General features: G+C 48.5%; 1 pseudogene across 1 annotated transcript; it reads right to left on the bottom strand.

Moving 5' to 3' along the window:
• Positions 1-2,596: 2,596 nt before the first annotated feature.
• Positions 2,597-3,173, bottom strand: LOC307055019 (NF-kappa-B inhibitor-interacting Ras-like protein 1; annotated as a pseudogene). Its single transcript has one exon. The product of its transcript is annotated as an NF-kappa-B inhibitor-interacting Ras-like protein 1 (transcript).
• Positions 3,174-19,681: the final 16,508 nt, after the last annotated feature.

Below are 19,681 nucleotides of genomic sequence, written 5' to 3'. Positions count from 1 at the left end.
AGTAAAGCATTACCCTCTATAACATGGGTGGACCTTAAGAAAAATAAGACTGACCTCTTCTGAGCAAGAGAGAATTCTGAAGCAGACTGCCTTTGGACTTAGACTGCAAATCTGCCCGGGTCTCCAGCCTGCCTTTTGGATTTGGACTTACACCTCCATGAATTACATGGGTCAGGTCCTGCTATAGACACACACATCCTAATGGTTCTGTTTTACCGGAGAACACTGGTACACTGCCATAATGAAAACTGGCCTCCTGTTCAACACAATCATAAATAAAGCATCCCAGTCCCACTCTTCTTTGTAAAACCATGACTAGAGAGTGAGTGTTATGGAAGCACAGGATTTTCAGTCTAAGGGAGACTAATACAGATTGCTTGGTCCAACTGAAATAGAGGCACAGAGATGGAAATAGCCCTGGGGTGGTTTTACTCCTCAAGAGACATTTAGGATTGTCTGAAGACATTTTTGGTGGTCACAGCGTGGTGGGAGTGAGGGATTGGAGATGGGGGTGCAAGGTTGCTATTGGCATCAAGTGAGCAGAGGGGCAGGGAGGCTGCTAAACATCCTACAACGCACAGAATTATCCAGCCTAAAATACAATAGCACCAAGGTTGAGAAACCCTGGGTTAGAATGGTGAAACACTTAGTCATTAAGGAAGTTAACTTTTCACCCTGTGGAAGGAGGAGGATTGCACTCAAATCAGGAAGGAGCCCTAATCTGATTGACAGACTGGAAAAACAGGCTGGGGGAATTATTACTGAAAAGCCTACAGCACATCAGGGAAATTCTGAAAAGGCCAGCTCTACCTGGGAGGTAGGATGGAGAGGCCAGGCAGTGGGAACTTCCCGGGCATGATGTGTGGCTTGAATTATGTTCCTAATTGGCCCTGAACTCAGAAGGTCTCATCTGGGGAGTTCTGGCACCGGGTCTTAGCGGGAGACTAGAGGTGGTGAGTAGCCGTCTTGTGTTCTGGGACTGTAGCTGCTGTTGCTGCTCTAAGTATCAGAAGCAATCTGATAAACTTTCTGGGGGAGCTCAGTGTTGAGAGCTAGGATGCCAGACTTCTGGTCTTCTCTCTGCCAAGAATGATCTTTTGTACTGACTCTAAGACACGCATGACTTCATATTTTAACTTCTCAGAACTTGGAATACACCCAGGTGGCAGCAGTTGTGTGTGATGCTCAACACAATGCCAAATGCAGTCAACCCTCAGTAAGGGCTTATTAAAGAGTTCATGAATAAGTGGAAAAAGCAAATGAGGTAGTAACAAATAAATGGCATTTTGGTTCCCTCATCTATAAAAAGGGGATGTTAAAACATTGAAGGTAGTTGTGTGAATCCAGTAACATGGATGACACAGTAACGTCATTGAAAAAGGTTAAGTGTCCTTTAAAAACTCCAGATGTTCTACTCTCTTGTGTGTGTTACATCCCAGAGGATGTTTCCAGGATGACATTAAAACAAAGAAAGGGCTTCCCTGGTGGCGCAGTGCTTGAGAGTCCGCCTGCCGATGCAGGAGACACGGGTTCGTGTCCCGGTCTGGGAAGATCCCGAATGCCGCGGAGCGGCTGGGCCCGTGAGCCATGGCCGCTGACCCTGCGCATCCGGAGCCTGTGCTCCGCAACGGGAGAGGCCACAACAGTGAGAGGCCCGCGTACAGCAAAAAAAAAAAAAAAAAAAAGGATTTCAAATTACATATTAACAGAGCGGATCAGAGCATGTGACATCAAATGAGACTACTGTACGGTTTCCAGAGGATTGTCTGGCAAATTGTCTAGGCTGCTTTGCATCATATTGGGAGGCAACTCAAAAGTTGCAATTCATTGTAAGCACTTATTTTAAAATAAAGTTTAATTTTCACTTTAACATATTTTCATGATTACAAAAATTAAAAAAAAAAAAAAAAGAACAGGAGAAGGAAACAAAACTAGCACATTCCTGGAAACTACTGTGAATGTTTTCCTGTATTTCCTTCCTGACGTTTTAAGGGACGGTTTATAATCGTCGGTTTATTTATCAAGCGCCTTGGCACCCATTGAGTAAAATGGATCCATCTTTACAAACCCCAGCATCTATCCATCACAGTCACTCCCCTGAGGATATTTATAAAGGGAGGACTCTATTCTTGGCATAGAAGACATGGCATATTGCTAACGATTTTTATTCGAGTTATTCATACATCTGAAAACTCTACAGTCCTCTGGGCTGCCCCCCTTTGCCATCAGCCCGCATCAGTCAGCATTTCACCTAATACCAGGGCTGGAAGGAGTGGGTTTGTTGATTTTTGCCTTGGTGCTTTTTTTTTTTTTTTAACCTGTGCATACCACCCAAACTTTATTTTATTCTCTTGACAAATGCAACACAATATAGGTAACAAAGGTGCTAATTTCAGGGACAAGTTTGAAACAAGGAGAATGCAAATATATTACTTCATGTCAGGCAATAGTAACTGAATTATAACTAAAAGTGCATTAAATTACTTCCCTAGGGGTTTCCTAAGGACCAAACCTAGATAGAAATGGCCTGTTTTACATGAGCTCACGGACACCTCGAGGCAGTCACTATTCAAGGGACAGTTGTGCACCCTAGGGTTTAGTTCTCAGAGCTGTAGTTGCCTTTGCTTCTCCTCCCAGGCAGAGGGAAGCTCGCTATGTTCTGGGGCTGGGAGAGTTTGCGGGCTAGCAGGGTTAAGAGCTCGATCAGGGTCTTGCAGTCTGTGACCGTCACCTCCCACAGATGCACCTTCTCGCTCCTGGCCCACTGCTGTGCCACTTCGGCATCCCCTTGTCTCTGCTCAGAAAGGTCAGTTTTGTTTCCTAACACAATTGCCACCTCTTTTTTTGTCTTTGAACTGATCAATTTCTTTCTTCAGAAGCTCCACTCTTTGAAAGGATTCAAGGTTATTCACACTGTACAGAAAAACGAAGCCATCGGCACATGAAAAATAATGCTTTAGCAGCTCCACACCTTCCTATAGGCCCCTGGTGTCGTAAAGATGTAACTGTTCCTTGACTCCCCGATCTGTTTCCACTGAAGCCATATACACATCTTCCATTGTTTCACAGTCCTCCATTCCAATAGGATGATTCCCATAAAGGAGCTACTACAAAATTGCCATTTTCCCCACAGATAACAAGCCACAAACCACAACCTTACAGACCTTTCCCATCTTCTCTTAGGATGTTGGACAGCCAACAACTAATAGTCACGGTGAGAAGCAGAGGATCTGAGGGGCTGACACCCCCAACCCCCAAAGGGAGAGATCATCATCGTAGGTGGTGCTTCAATGCTATAGCACACCAGGGGTCTATGTCGAAAACCTGGGTCCATGATGCCATGAAGTCAGGGTTTCACTCTTAAGCCCTGTCTTCAAGGAGGGACTTCAGCTCCCTCCCACTCAAGCCACAAAGGTAGGATGACCTGAAATCTATTTAGCCTCTGCAAAGGCCATACTGAACTGAGATTTTTCTGTGGCTAGATCAGCAGCCACCGGATACTGTACATCAAGAAGCCTCTTGCTTACAATGCTTTTAGGAGACTCCAAACCAATCCATCTCAGGGTTACTGATGCTGGAGATCATGTTCTTCCTCTCCAGATTCTTCCAACACAAGACCCTCTAAAAGGCCAGAAAGCCAACAGGCAGCAGCTGGTTTAGGAGACCTCCCCTGTCCCCTGCTCCTATAAAATTCAGAGGGGAGCGTGGCTCTGTAGTGTTACCACACTGATGGAGAGAGAGCACCACAACGGCAGTTTAGTTTCTCTTGGATCTGGGAACAGCCTGGTGTGGGGAAAGACTGAGAGCAATCAGTCCAATTCCTGGCTGTGTGACCTAAGACAATTACTTGACTTCTCTGAGTCAGGTCGCTCAGCCATAACATGGGAATGACAGTGCTGTTGTGTCGTAGGGGTAAGCAAGACAACACTGAAAGCACTTGCGCAGAGAGGTATTCAAAGGTCGCTTTTCTCTCTTGGGAAGTGAGCAGGAAACCTGGAAATCAGGTTACTAAATGGTATGGTGAGGTGCTGTTTCTCTTTCAGTCTCTTCACTTGGCATTAGGTACTGATGGGCTTACTCAAGGATTAATTTTGAAGAGTCAAGCAAACAAATAAATAATTACCATTAAAGCCTGATCAATATCAGTTCTCCAAAATAGAAGCTGATTGCATTGATCTATTACACTCTGCTGGCTAGGTGTCCACACTGGGCCTGGCCCCAGGCATGGGAATGGAGCGTTCTTGACTCCAGGGGAAAACGGAACTTGCCTGAAGCTGTCCCTGAAGGCTACGTTGGAAAATTTGGATTGGAGGCAAATCCTAAAACAATGAGTAGGAATCTGTCAGGTGAAGAGAGCACAGGGACACGGGGAGGGGGAAGGGTAAGCTGGGACGAAGTGAGAGAGTGGCATGGACATATATACACTACCAAATGCAAAATAGATAGCTAGTGGGAAGCAGCCACATCGCACAGGGAGATCCACTGGGTGCTTTGTGACCACCTAGAGGGGTGGGATAGGGAGGGTGGGAGGGAGACACAAGAGGGAGGAGATATGGGGATATAGGTATATGTATAGCTGATTCACTGTGTTATACAGCAGAAACTAACACACCATTGCAAAGCAATTGTACTCCAATAAAGATGTTAAAAAAAAACAAAAAAAAGAGGGCAGGTGAAGGGCATGCCTGGCTGGGAGAGGCGGGTGCAGTGTCCGGGCAGGACTGTGAGGGCTTCGTGTGTCATGGGGGCAGGCGTGAGGGGTGAGGGGAGAGTGAGACAATTCAGGGATGCTGCTGGCACAGTGCTGCCCCAGGACAGGCTCTCCTGAACTCTTGTCCTCCCTCCCTCCCTCCCTTCCTCCTCTCCCTCCCTCCCTTCCTCCTCTCCCTCCTTCTTGCCTTATTTTCTTCCTTCTTCCTCTAAATGTAGACTTAATCTAGAAACAGCTGAGAGCCACTGAAGGCTTTTGAGCAGACAACTGACGATGCCGTTTGCCTTCAGGAAAGATTACCCCAGAGGATACTATAGAGAATCGGACAAGAGGCTGGAGACCAGAAGCCAGGCTGATGTCCAGGTGGGACAGGACAAGAGCCTGGCTTGCGAGAATGGCGGTGGGGATGCAGAGAACCCAGGTAGAGACATCCTCTGAGATGGGATCACCTGGATGTGGGGTTCCAGGAGGAGGGGGAGGACAGGTTAGCTAGCTCTTATCCTGCTGGAGCAGCAGGGGGTTTGATGGTGTTACTCCTTGAGACAGAGGTAGAGGGAGAGGAAGTGTCGTCTTCGTGGAACCGCCTTTGCATGCCCCCCAGTTCCCCCTGCCCTGTGTCCTCAGCTGTTCTTCGCTGATGGACAGTCATCCATTCACTCACGTACTCATTCGCCACCCGCCACCCATCCTTCCTCAAACTCTCATTGCACATGGGTGAGGGTGCTCTGTGAGTGGCACTTACATTGTCTGGGGAAAGTTCTTAGTAAAGCACTCCTGCTAAGAACTGTTCCGAGGGACATTCCAGGCTGCCTCTGCGCTAAGCATTAAGTCAGAGATTTCATGAGCTTACATGAACACTCTAGAACAGGGGCAGCCAACTATGACCCATGGGCCAAATCTGGCCCACTGCCTGTCTTTGTAAATAAAGTTTTCTTTATTTATTGTAACACAGGCACACTCATCTATGTACACATCTCAGGCTGCTCTCATGCTCCAGTGGTAGAGTTGAATAGTAGCAACAGATTGTATGGCTAACAAAGCTGAAAACCATCTGGCCCTTTAGAGAAAACATTCGTCAGCCCTGCTGTAGTGCATCCTCTCCTCTCTCTGGTGCTGTGAACAGATGTTTGATACTGATTTGGGGACCACAGTGCTCCTTTGTCTAAAAGCCCTCCATGCTTATGAATAAAGTTCAGGATTCTTAGTTCGTCGTCCAACATGCTCTTTGGAGAGAAGGAGACATTCTCTGTGTCCTTGGGTGAAACATTGATGTGAAACATTGACAGACGTCAAGAGACTTAGAGGGGCTTCCCTGGTGGTGCAGTGGTTAAGAATCTGCCGCCAATGCAGGGGACACGGGTTTGAGCCCTGGTCCAGGAAGATCCCACATGCCTCAGAGCAACTAAGTTCACGAGCCACAACTACTGAGCCCACGCACCACAGCTACTGAAGCCTGCGAGCCTAGAACCCTCAACAAGAGAAGCCACCGCAATGAGGAGCCTGCGCATCGCAACAAAGAGTAGTCCTGCTCGCTGCAACTAGAGAAAGCCCGTGTGCGCAGCCACGAAGACCCAACACAGCAAAAATAAATAAATAAATATTTTTTTTTAAAAGAGAAACTTAGAACTGTGCATTGGGCTTATTTTGACACAGTAGCTCCTTTATTGAAATCTAGTCTAAGGGAAGAAACCAAACGATAGTGGAACTCTTTGCTCCTTGAGGTGGCTGCACCTGCTCATCTGGCCTCATTCTTTGAAATTCATCAGCCCTCACACACACTCCACAAATAAATAAACACATAAGGGACAGACAAGGGGTAACAAAGGTTTAGGAAGAAGAATTAAAGCAGGGAAAGTGGCCACGGGATGCCAAAGGCTGTTTTTCAGAGAATGTGGGTGGAAAACCTTGTCTCAGGATCCGATTCTATGCTTGTAAAACGCACCTCACTGGCCTCCCCCTCATCCCCCACTAGATCCTGCCTTTATTTAAAATGTTGATATTTTGTTCATCATGGAGTTTTTTTTGTTCATTTTGACTTTTTGGAAATACTGTGTTAAATATTATTTATCTCGATGACTGAATTTTTCAATACCTCCTTCGATTTTGCTCCCAAGGTGAAGATCTCACTTACTGCCCCAAGTCCCAGCTCCAGGAGAAGGAATAACTAGCGTAGTAGGGAAACAAAAAACTCAGTGTCTTGCAAGCCAAGTGAAGAAGGTTTATCAAGAAGACGCTGGCGGACAGGATGAACGTCAAAAATGTCATGCTTAAGTGAAAGAAACCAGACACAAAAGGTCATGTTCTGTGTAATCCTGTTTATAAGAAAAGTCCAGAAAAGGCATATCTGTAATCTACAGAGATAGAACTTAGATTAGAAGTTGCCAAAGCTGGGGAGGCGCGTGGAGGGGTAGTGTCTGTAAGGGGGCATGAGTTTCTTTTCAGGCATGGTGGTAATATTCCAAAATTAGATTGTGGTTGCCTAACTCTATAACTATTTAATTATACACTTCTAAAGGTGCCTTTTGTGGCATATAAATTGCACTGTAACAAAGCTGTTTTTAAAAAAAGAAAAAAAGGCCAAATAACATGAAAGTTGAGAATTAAGCATTGAATGAATAAATGAATGAGTGAATGAGTGAATGACTCAACAAACGGGCACTGTCCCTAAACAAGAGAATGCCATGACGCGGGAGCAGAAAGAACTGAGTCGAGAGGCTCAGATAGTTCCTTAGTAAGTCAGAGGAGGGAGTGATGTGTCATGCAGCCTTGTATACATCCCCAAGAATGCAAATTTGTATAAATTTTCTGGAACCCAAAATATCAATGTACATCAAGAAACCTAAAAATGTGCGTTGCATTTTGTGCTTGTGCATTGCATTTTGATGCAGTAATCCCATTTCATGAAATTGATTTCAAGGAAAGAATCGCAATGTTGGAGGACCTATTTGCCCACATATGTCTATTCCGGAGCTGTTTGTAATATTCAAAAAAGGAAATCAACCATGACCAATTGGTTAAAGGACATATGAGCACCTAAAAGACAGAGTATTTATACAGTCAGTACAATAATGTTAATGATGATGGGAATATTCTGGAACATAAATTGGAAAAAGCAGGATGACAAAGTATAAATAGAGTATGGAAACAACCATCTGGAATTACCTGTACACAATGGTAACATAGTAACAGTGATGACCTTGTTTATGGATTTCCTTTTACTCTCTGTCAACACTGGGAGAGGACATTTTCATACGTTATCTCTTTTAATCTTAACACAAAGCTCATGAGTTAGATATCATTTTTCAATTTTACAGATGAAGAAATGAACACTGAGGTTTAAGGAAACTCCTGCAGGGTCACGCAATTGGCAAGAAGTAGAACCCAAACTTTGCTAGCTCTCACCTCTGTGCTCATAAGTGTTATGCTATGTATATTTTTCTTCTTTGTTACAAAAAGTGTGAAAATGGAAACATGTGGACTAACTGTGAACTCTGGTCTAATAACAACAGCTACCATTTATCGTTGGTGTTGTCCCAGTAGATTGTCCGAGGCAGTCACAGAGAGAGCTTTCTGGAGGATCCAAGAATCCCTCCCAGCCGGTGAGGTGGGGTTTTCTGTTGTTATTACCATTTCACAGACGCAGACACTGAAGTTTGGAAGAGACAATCATGGCTCAGGGTCAAGCAGCCGGGACTGAGGGGAGGGCCCTAGGACCCCTGCGGGCTGATCCCAGACAAACTTCTTGCTGGTGCTGAGAGAAGGCCAAGGGTCAAGGAGCAAGGGTACCATGGGCAACCAGGCAGCACTGGGGGAGCCGGGCATCAGGTGCAGGAAGGATGACTTAAGTTGGCCTCATGCTGAGTCACTGGAGAGAGCTGATGCACGGGACCGAGGGCAAACACCAGGGATCTTGGTGGCACAGTAGACAAAGCCCAGCCCAGGTGCTGAGGATGCTCTTCTGCAAGTCACCTCTCAGAAGGGCCAGGCCTAGGACCTCAGAAATCTGCAGGCCAGCAGTGTTCTTCAGGGAGTGGGGCCCAGATCACCAAAAGCAAATGGTAAAAAGTGAGGCCAGTGGGCTTCCCTGGTGGCACAGTGGTTGAGAGTCCGCCTGCCGATGCAGGGGACATGGGTTCGTGCCCCGGTCCGGGAAGATCCCACATGCCGCGGAGCGGCTAGGCCCGTGAGCCATGACCGCTGAGCCTGCGCGTCCGGAGCTTGTGCTCCGCAACGGGAGAGGCCACAACAGTGAGAGGCCCGCGCACCGCAAAAAATAAAAAAATAAAAAAAGTGAGGCCAGCATGTTAAAAGAAGGCAATAGGGGGCTTCCCTGGTGGCGCAGTGGTTGAGAGTCTGCCTGCCGATGCAGGGGACACGCGTTCGTGCCCTGGTCCAGTGGGCCCGTGATCCATGGCCGCTGAGCCTGCGCGTCCAGAGCCTGTGCTCCGCAACGGGAGAGGCCACAACAGTGAGAGGCTCACGTACCAAAAAAAATAAAAATAAAAAGAAGGCAATAGGGCCCGTGCTGGACCAGGGTTCAGGAATTCAGGGATGGATTGATGGGCTTTAGTGCTGAGATTGACGGTGGAGTCAGTCCAAAGCCAAGTGATCCCAGGTCCCTATGGGTCAAAGGTCAGCAGCAACACTGGCGCTTTCCTACGTGTCCTGACCCCATGCCCAGGTACAGAGGAAATCCCTCACCTGAGAGCCAGTGGCCTCTGACATGCCTCAGGAGCTAGTGCATGGCGGAGGGAGCTGGCTCAGGGGCACTGTGCCCCCTGTCTTCCTGTGTGACCTCGGGCTGACAGCCTCCCCTCTGAGCCTTGATTTCCCCGCCTGTTATCAAGTGTTTCTAGCAGCAGATGCTGTCGTAAGCACTGCGCACATATTGGCTTGATCCGCACAGCACTCCTGTGAGGCTGGTCTCGTGGTCTTCACCCCTATTTACAGATCAGGGGACAGAAGCCCCAGGAGGTGAAGGGACTTGTCTGGAATCACAGGCAGCAGGGAGAGGAGGTGAGATTTGAGTGCAACCCCTCGGGTCCCAGGTTCTGGGCTCCGGCTGCCCCTGGGCTGAGGCTACGGACTTGTGAAAATGAAGCCGCATAAAACACCAGGTGACCGGCTCTGACCGTGGTCTCACTGCCACCACCAAAGGCAAACGCTGGGTGGTTTCTCCAGGTCTGGGCTGCACTCAGGAGATCCTGCCCCTCCAGAGGTGTCAGAATGTTCCAGCTGACAGGAGAGAATGGAACCAGTTCCTCCTGTGTGCATTTCACTTAAACTTGTTAATGAATTAAATGGCTTAAACTTGAAAAAAAAAACATACACCGAATATATATTTCAGTGGACTCCCTGCTCTCTCTATCTTGTGTGAGTCCATGATTCTCCCAGTTTGTCATCCTCCTTCTTCCGTTTGTGTCCCTGTGGGGACTGGGAGAAAGACTCTGGGGAAAGCTATGCGGTGCCTGTCAGGACTGACAGGGGTGGGGTAGACTGGGGAGAGGGAGTGGGCACTGGTGGAAGGCTTCATGGGGAAACAATCACAGAAGACAGCAAGGTCCCCAGGGATGGAGGTGGAGAGAGCCGTGAGAAGGGGGGGACCCCTGAGAAGTGTGGAGGGATCTGTAGGGAGCCAGGGCTTGGGGTGACATGAGCCCTCGGGTTTAAGAACAGGAGATCCTATGGCTCTTCAAGGGAATCACTTGGATGGGCCTCATCCCGGATTTCAGACGGTAGCACCAGGAAGTCAGCCCCACAAGGGCATGGACCAGGTGGCTTGTTCACCTCTGTGCCCCCGGGACCAGCCCAGGTTGGTCAGGTACTCTGTAGGTGTCAGTATTGATGACTGATTGATTAATTGAGTAGATGAGTGTAGGACACAGGCCTTGACAATGAAATCAGAAACAGCCATATTTGGATAACCAACAAGGAAGACTCAGCCCCTTAGGGATGGAGAAAGGATTTGACCATCTAGGAGCTTCGCCACATACATATTTTAAGAATGACAAACTTTCAGAGGAACCCAGCCTCTGCTGAACCAGGCCATGGGAGTCTTGGTGCAGAAGCTTGTCCAGAATAAAGCCTAACCCATGTTTATAATGTCCCTTTTCAGCTCTCATCCCCTGTGATTAAAAAACAAATCAGTGAAGGGTGTTCTCGCCGTTCTGAGTTCCTCCCAGAGTCACTGGGCTCAGGAGGAACTTGGTGCTGGCAGCCCCAGGGCAGAATCCTCGAGCAGATGAAGGCAACACTCATGCCTCTTGGCTGTGCTGGACCATCTTATGAAGGAGGCAACTTGGTGTTGGGCAGCGGTGAGTAGGTAGAGGAGGCAGCGCAAGGAGTAAGTGCACGCAGGCTCCGAGGTTGTGGCACTCACACTGCAGCCTCGAGGCAGCTGCCAGGACAGGCGGGCGGCACGCCCTTTCCCACCCAGGTGTCTGGGTGCCCCTGATGCTTGTAGTGCTGTGTTGAGAAGGATTCTGAAGCTGAATCTGGGCTTAGTGGGAAGAGTAGTCCGAGTCATTAATAATGTCTGCCATGGGACTGGGGAGGGGAGAGGGATGCTTCATTTGTTACTTCTTGGCTAGAAATGGATAGTGAGACCAAGCAGTGAAGGCTAGTGCGTATCTGGCTGAGGAATTTGGACTTGATCATGGATACCAAGTGTTTTAAGCTTAGTTTCTCCATTTTAAAAAGAGTATTACAGGGACTTCCCCGGTGGCGCAGTGGTTGAGAGTCCGCCTGCTGATGCAGGGGACACGGGTTCGTGCCCGGGTCCGGGAAGATCCCACACGCCGCGGAGCGGCTGGGCCCGTGAGCCATGGCCGCTGAGCCTGCGCGTCCGGAGCCTGTGCTCCGCAAAGGGAGAGGCCACAACAGTGAGAGGCCCGCGTACCGTAAAAAAAAAAAAAAAAAGAGTACTACAACCAGGGGCTTCCCTGGTGGCGCAGTGGTTAAGAATCCGCCTACCAATGCAGAGGACACAGGTTCAAGTCCTTATCTGGGAAGATCCCACATGCCGTGGAGCAACTAGGCCCATGTGCCACAACTACTGAGCCAGTGCTCTAGAGCCCACAAGCCACAACTACTGAGCCCGTGTGCCACAATTACTGAAGCCTGCATGCCCTAGAGCCTGTGCTCTGCAACAAAGGAAGCCACCGCAACGAGAAGCCCACGCACCACAACGAAGAGTAGCCCCTGTCGCCGCAACTAGAGAAAGCTTGTGTGCAGCAATGAAGACCCAACACAACCAAAAGTAAAAAGTAAAAAATAAAGAGTACTACCTCCAGAAAATTTCTGGGTAGATATTGAGGATTTCTTAGAAAAGGCAAGACTTGGGTTGAGCTTTAAGAGATGAGTATGATGCAAAGAAGCAGAACAGAGGGAGGTGGGTGTTTCGGATACACCCAGCATCTGCCTGGAAGCCCTCTGAGACAGAAGGAAGCAGTCCAGGGGTGGGTAGATAGGTGTCTGACAGAGCCAGGCTGGTGAGGAGACCTGGGCTGGTGGACAGAGCGGCCTGGCACAATGAAGCATCTCACTTGTTTATCCCATCTATTGCAAGACAAACCATCTTAGTTCTTTCCAGTAATATCTTCCAACATCACAGACTCAAGGCAGTTATAATAAACCATTAAGAGCAGAAATTTGATTTTCATGGAGCACAGGACAAGAAGAGGAAGTTGAGTTAGATATTCAGAGACTCTTTAGCCCTGGAAGGGGATGGAGAGAGAAATATGTGCTACAAAAGATGGAGGGAGGGGGCTAAGGTTTAGCGAGCTGCCCCTCAGGGCCTGACTCACCGCATCTTCATTTGCTGCAGCCCTCGACCTGCAGAGAGAGGTTCCCATTTCCTTTCTCGAAGTGGAAATCATGGCTCAGCGTGTTTACACAACTCGCCCAGGGTCACACAGCTAAGTCAGCAGAATCAGAACTGCTCAGTGTGTCTCCGAAGCCAAAGTCCCTCCGCCGCCCACAGTGCTGCGCTGTCTTCCTTTGAGGCTTCCTGGAGAGCTTGAAGGAGGGTAACGGTCGCCTGTCCGGCACGGTCTGAGGGCAGGACGGGCTAAGCCAGGTCTCCCGTTCCCGTGGACCAGGCTGTGTGTGCGGGCCTCAGCACGGGTGGTCTCCTGTGGTCCCTGGAACCACGTCACGAGTCGTCCACAGCTCCTAGCCTCACTCTGGTCCAAGCCTCCATCACCCCTTGTATGGACCAGATTGGGTCTTCCTGCTTCCACTCGGTCACCATCCTCAAATCTCCCCCCAACGCTAATGGCCCAGCAACATGCACTGCCCGAGAGGCCTCTGTAAGAGCCTGCCTCATTGTCTCCCTCAACCCCCCACCTAAATGTAGAAACCTTCAATACTTTGTTCTCAGGATGCAACCCTGCCTCCCTAACCTCGTCTCCAAGGCAGGACTTGCCCAACCCCACGGCTGCGGCTCCAGCCACGCTGGTCTCTCACACCCTCACACACTAGCCCCTCCCAGCCCCGGCCCCCACTGCCCGCTGCTCCTTTCACCAGACCCCACTGCCAACCCCACCTATGTCCATGTGGGGTTAATTCTCACTCTTCAGTTTAGGTCAGAATCCCGATGTTCTCTCTCACACCACCTTACACCACTTTCTCGAGTTTTCCATAATTGTACCTAAACATCCATTCAAGCGCATGCTTGTTTCCTGTCTGATTAGCCACTGTGTGAAGGACCAGGAGGACAGGGACTTTCTCTGCCTTGTTCAGCTCTGGGTCCATGATGCCTTGAACAGCGTGGTCCCGACATGCAATAGATGCTTGGTACATACTGTGAATGAATGAATGAATGAATGAGTGAGTGAGTGAATAAATGAATACAAGAATGGGTAAACATCAAACAACACAGCCACATGCCTCCTCTCTGGCGTCCCACCTCTGCCTCTGTTAGAATATGCTGGAAACTTCCGTCATGTCTGTGACCCACTTCCCCATCCATAGCGCATTCCTAGGGGACAGGAGTTAAGCCTTATTCATTTCAGCATCCACAGTGCTCAGAATTTAGAATGAAGTCAGCCTCAGGACACGTAGCATCATCCCCTTCCACTTCTGCTAACCAGCATGTCCCTCTGAGCCCTTTCTGACCTCATTTCTAAAAGGAAAGTCTGTAACATGATTCTTCTGATCCCATCATGGCTAGGACTGATATGCTAGGATTTTGTAATCAGAAGCACTCGTTGTCTTTAGGAAAAAAATTAATTTGGGAAATCCCTTCCGGCTTTCTACTGTGCCCATCAAGACGGGGATTTTGTGTGCCCTTGAAGAATCAGACTATAAATACAACTGCCTCGGGCTGCCCGGGAACAGGGAGGCCTCCTTACTCACTTTGGTGAACCCAAGATGCAGCTCATTGTTCTTGAGCTGGTCAGGGAATCTGAAGCTAATTAGATTGGATCAGTAAACAGGCAGCCAGTTTTCAAACTGAGCACAGCTTTCCTGTAATTAGGCTTTGCCAGGAACTAAAGGTCACGGGCCAGCCTATGAGCCACACAAATGATGGAATCATGACAAATCTGATCCTTCTAATGCTGATTAGAGCTTGGCTTCTCTGATAGTAGTAAAACTATTCCTTTTTGCTAATCTCAGAAGAAACCAGAGGGAATTAATCACGAGGTGAGTGTGGTAAAGCCAGACTCTTTGCAGAGTTCTGCATACATCTGAACACACTTGATTCCCAAGGTAGGTCTTTTGGAGAGCTCATCTTAGCCTGTGTTCCAAACTGGTACACAGAGTGAGTCCCATCACCCCTCAATCCCACCCCACTGGAAGGCAGGACCACTCACTTCTCTGCCCCTGACCGGGCAGAAAAAGCATGTTGTTTAGAGTTGGGTGGCTGAAATTGAATTCTCTGCAAGTAACGTCCTAATTCTAGAAGAGTCAGCATTTGGGAGCCTCTAAGCCTCAGTTTCCAAATCTGTAAAATAGGCATGATAGCGACCTCTGCCAGGGTTTCTCAAAGCACGGAACCCAGGATGCTTTTTGGTTTGTTGTGGAAGAGCATGCTCTTATGTTAGCATTTATGCATATGTTTCAATATCTAGTAGATTCCATGCATATCATACTTAAGGCTGTGGTCCTTAACCCTGGCCATACCTTACAACTGCCCAGGGAGGTTTTAAAATGCTCCAGCTCAGAGGGGCCTGGCTTTGGGTTTTATATAACACTCCCCAAGGGGTATTAATGAACAGCCAGGGTGAGAACCACTGTCTTAGGGCAAAGCTGGGTACAAAATATAAATAACTCTGCTTAAGGTAACACATCATTGGGGCTTCCCTGGTGGCACAGTGGTTGAGAGTCCGCCTGCCGATGCAGGGGACACGGGTTCGTGCCCTGGTCTGGGAGGATCCTACATGCCACGGAGCGGCTGGGCCTGTGAGCCATGGTCGCTGAGCCTGCGCGTCCAGAGCCTGTGCTCCGCAATGGGAGAGGCCACAGCAGTGAGAGGCCCGCGTACCGCAAAAAAAAAAAAAAGTAACACATCATCAAGGCAGCCAGCTAAGGCTGAAGTTTGGGAAACATTCAAAAGCTGATGATTTGCTTGAAGGCTGCACATCAGGATCATTCAGGATGGGGTGGGGTGAAGTGGAGTGGGTACTTGTTAAATTTCAGATGCCATGCCCTATCCCTGATCCATTAAATCAGAATCCCAAGGGGCAGGCTTGGAAAAATCCCTGTTCTCACTAGCCAACCTGGCCCTGGTCCTGGTCCTTCAGAGGGCACTTAGGAACCATTCATTTTATAAAGGTCAAGGCCTTGCTCAGGAAAAAGGGAGATACTCCACGGTCTGCCAAATAGCAGAGCAGGGAGGATGCTGGCCAGCCGATGCCAGCCAATCACGCTTTGACTTCTGGGAGGTGTTGAGCCAATGCCCACCCCAGGGCAGTGAGGGGCACAGAGGCTGCAGTTCTGGGTGCACTGAGGGGCTTTCTGGGGAAACTCTGTGCTAAATGCAGGAGGTAAGGCTTCTCTGAACAAGTCCAACCCGAGTCCCTAGGACAGGAGGGAGGCAGAGAAGCAGCACGAATGCCCAATGCAGGAGCATGGTTCAAGGGTGCATTTGGCAGAAGTGTTTCCTGGGCGGAAACCTGCAGGATGGTGAGTAACTTTCCACATCTAGTACCTCAATATTTGCTGCCCAGAGATACAGGTGTGAACATCTGGAGAATTCCATACCTACGTACTCCCTGCTGTGCCCGCAGCCTGGTCCCAGGAAGTGCTTGGAGAGGTTGACTGAGGAGGGACACCTCTGCACCAGGGTGACACCCTTGGCAAAAGGCTACACACAAAGGCAGCAGAACACACAATTCTGCTCTTTGACAGCAGGCAAGCCACTTCATCTCTCTGTGTCTCTGCGTGTTCATCAAAAAATGGATTATTGCAGTACGATCGGGGGGATGAAATGCAAATTTATTTGAGGGTCTAGCACAGGATAAGCTCCTAATAATAACAATCCATTGCTTGTCAAAGGACAAATGTAGTACGTATTGATTTCCATCTTTGCTTGGGTTCCAAACTCCAGCTTAGCTACAGAGCCCAGCCTATTCATTTCAGCAACTCTCTTCAATACCTTTCAAAGGATCCTTTCAAGTCAATTCAGCCCCATATACTCTGGCTTGAGAACTCTCCAGGAAGTGGTGGTCTTTCTTAGCTGGAAGGAAGCTATGTTGGAGAGGAGGTTGGAGCCCATAATGGGGGCCGGGAGTGGCCTCTGTTCCTTCTGGCATCTTCTATGAGTACCATCCAGTACAAGAACCTCACAGGGCTGGGATGGTGGTGGCCTGTGACTTTATTCCAGCCTTGGAGCTGATGTCTGCTTAGGCTATTTCATAGCTTGTTAAAAACAGATGAGATAATGTCAGTTAAGTAGTAACCAGAATGTATAATATTTTAATTGAATATAACCATTTACTTACACACTTACTGATTGATTGACTATGATGACTTTGCAGACTGAGCATGCAAAGAGTGGTGGGGAGCATTAAAGCCTTGCTGGGGGAAATAGTGGGGAGAGGCCTGGGCTGAGAGCCAGGGAGCCTGGTTTAGTTGTGACCCATTTACAACTCACTTTGTGGCCTTGACTTACCTCTCTGTCCTTCAGTCTTTTATTGTGAGTGTAAGGTGTGAGTCCATCCACCCCACAAGATTCTGGGGAAGATTATCTCTGCTAATAAACATGAAAAAGTTTTGTAAGTTACAATGATTTATAAAAATGTTATTTATCCCAGTTATTTAATTTGCATTATCTCATCCATTTTCTAGAATAACGTGTGAAACAGGCTTGGGGGTAACATCTTTAAGTTCAGAAGTCCAGGAGACACACTCTCACATCATCAACTTTCCCTTTGCTTGAAGGGGTCCTTTGCAGACGCCTGGCCACATTCCTGTAAAGATAGCTCCCGTGGGGAGTCAGGAGTCCAGACACTCAGAGTGAATCTGAGTCATCAGTGGCTTCAAACCGTCTCTAGCTCAAGCATCTGTTACAGTTATGTCCCCTCTTCCGTTTTATTACTTATTCATTATTTCTTATTACCTTAGTCTTGTTTTATCCGTTTTATTTTAGTGTCGGTACCCTGAGATCTTCCCAGAATTAGGAGGCTCATAACCATTAAATATGTCAGCGGGAGGAATGCACAAGCCTTGAAGGTGTTGCAGGTTGAACTGTGTCTCCCAAAAGAGATGTTGAAGTCCTAACCCCAAGTATCTCAGAATGTGAACTTAATTTGGAAATAGGGTCATTGCAGATGGAATTAGTTAAGATAAAGTCACACTGCAGTAGGGTGGGCCCTAATCCAAGATGACCTATGTCTTTACAAGAAGGGGACATACATGGAGAAGGCCAGGTGAGGATAGAGACAGAGTTAAGTTGTTTGGCTATAAGCCAAGGATGGCGAGCAACACCAGCAGGTGAGAGAAAGGCACAGGACAGATGCTCCCTGGATCCTTCAAGAGAGAACAGCCTTGCCCTGCTGACACCTTGGTCTCAGACTTCTAGCCTCTAGAAGTGTGAGAGGACACATGTCTGTGATTTTAAGCCACCCAGTGTGTGGTGCTTTGTCATGCAGCCCTAGGAAATGAATGCAGATGGGGATGCGAGGACTCTGATTTCCAGCCTTGCCTCGGCTATACCCTGGAGGCTCATCCTCGGGCAAGCCTCTGGACGCCACGCTTCCTGTCTGCAAAAAGAGGGGGTTGTGTTGGATCAGCATTTGCCAATTTTGCTGATAATTAGAATTACCTGGGCACATTGAATGATAGTTTATTAGACCCTCCCATTGGGTTTTCAGAATCAGTGGGTCTGCGTGGGGGCCAGAAATCTGTTTTTAAGGAACTCTCCAGGTGGTGGCAGTGACCGACGTCATGCTGTCGCTGCCCTCTCTGGTGTTCTAGGTTTTTTCAGAGTCAGGCTTTGCCCCTTGACTCCACAAGCTATGCAAGCCTACCCTGGATGGTGCATGTTGGAATCCATACCCCTACACCCAGATTGCAAACCCAAGAGGGCAGATCCATGTCTGTATCTCCAGCATGTTGCCTGGAAGATGGCTAGTGCTTAGGAATCAGGCATCGAGCAAAGGGATAAATCATCTTTACATACAAACGTCCTGCTCTAGGACATGTGATCAAAGACCTTGCAAGCTCTCAAATGCGCCTCCCTTCCTCCAGGCTGGCCCGGCCCCTCCGTGCTCTTTCAGAGGAATAAATGATGCAGACACAGTTCTAAGACACTTGGTCCTGTGAAGTGGGTTCTGTGACTCTTGTCTTTTACAGATAGGGAAGAAACTGAGGCTCAGAGAGGTTAAGTGACTTGCCAGTGTCACAGAGCCAGTGGTGGAGCTGGGGTTTGAAGCTGGTTTAGTGGTCTAGTATCAGCATCTTAATCTCTCTATCGCTCACCATCCCACTACTCAAAGCAAATCCCTTGCCAACAGGACCCAGTCCAAGCAACTGGGTTCATCCCATCTTCCTGTCTCACCGACCTCTCTGGAAAGATCTCCTGTCACTCTCCCCACCCCCTCAGTCTACACTCCGGTAGCTACTCGCCCTTTTGGCCCTTCTCCCTCAGCTGTCCTTCTGCTGGAAATCTCTTTTCCTTCCCACTCAGAGAGCTTTTCCCTCTGGGCTGCGGGGATAGTTAGCCCCTTGTGTCTTTGACAATTACAACACACAGCCCAGTGCTCCAGGTGGCTCAACCTCTCCCTTCCTTCAAGTCTTTGTTCAGATGTCACCTTTGCAGGGATGCCTTCCAGAACCACCTTTTAAAATTTTGCTATCTCCTTATCCCCACCACCCTACACTCCCATCTCCCTCCTTTAATGATTTTTTTCCCCATGGCATCTCTCACATTCTAATATACTGCATCATCTACGTATGTGTTTTATTTACGATCTCTTTCCCTCCCTGAATGTCAGCTCCACGAGGACAGGAATTTTTGCTGTGTTTTTTCATTGCTCCATCCCAGCACCTGGAACAGTGCCTGGACCACAGTGCACATACAGTGCATGTCTGCTGGATGGATGGACAGTTTCCGCACTGTTACACTTCTCTGCTGTGCATCTGTCTCCCTCCTATGAGTGCCAGCTCCTTCCAGGAGGGACTTTATCTGATTCATTTCTGTATCCCAGCAACTCACCAAGGGCCTGCCTCTTAGTAAGTTCCCGGGAAACCTTTGTTGAATAAATGACTGAGTAAGCGAATGAATGAATGAATGAATGGACCGAGGGATTTCTTTCCCAGAGGAGACCTTGCTTGGCAACACGCAGCGAATAGGTGTCCATGTGTAGCTTCACCTATGGCTGCTCCTCAGGGAATGAGCCCCCTGCACTGCTGCTGGGACGTTTATAGCCCCGGAAGCAGGATCAGGGCTGTAAAAGTTGGACAGGGTCCGCAGGCCTGGGCCCAACAGTGACATCAGCTGGTGTCGGCCTTGATTCTGCCCCTCCC

Source organism: Hyperoodon ampullatus (genome assembly GCF_949752795.1).
Source record: "Hyperoodon ampullatus genome assembly, chromosome: 1".
NCBI classification, from domain to species: domain Eukaryota; kingdom Metazoa; phylum Chordata; class Mammalia; order Artiodactyla; family Ziphiidae; genus Hyperoodon; species Hyperoodon ampullatus.
Note: the sequence above shows the minus strand (reverse complement) of the source record. Positions and strands in the feature narration are given on the sequence as shown.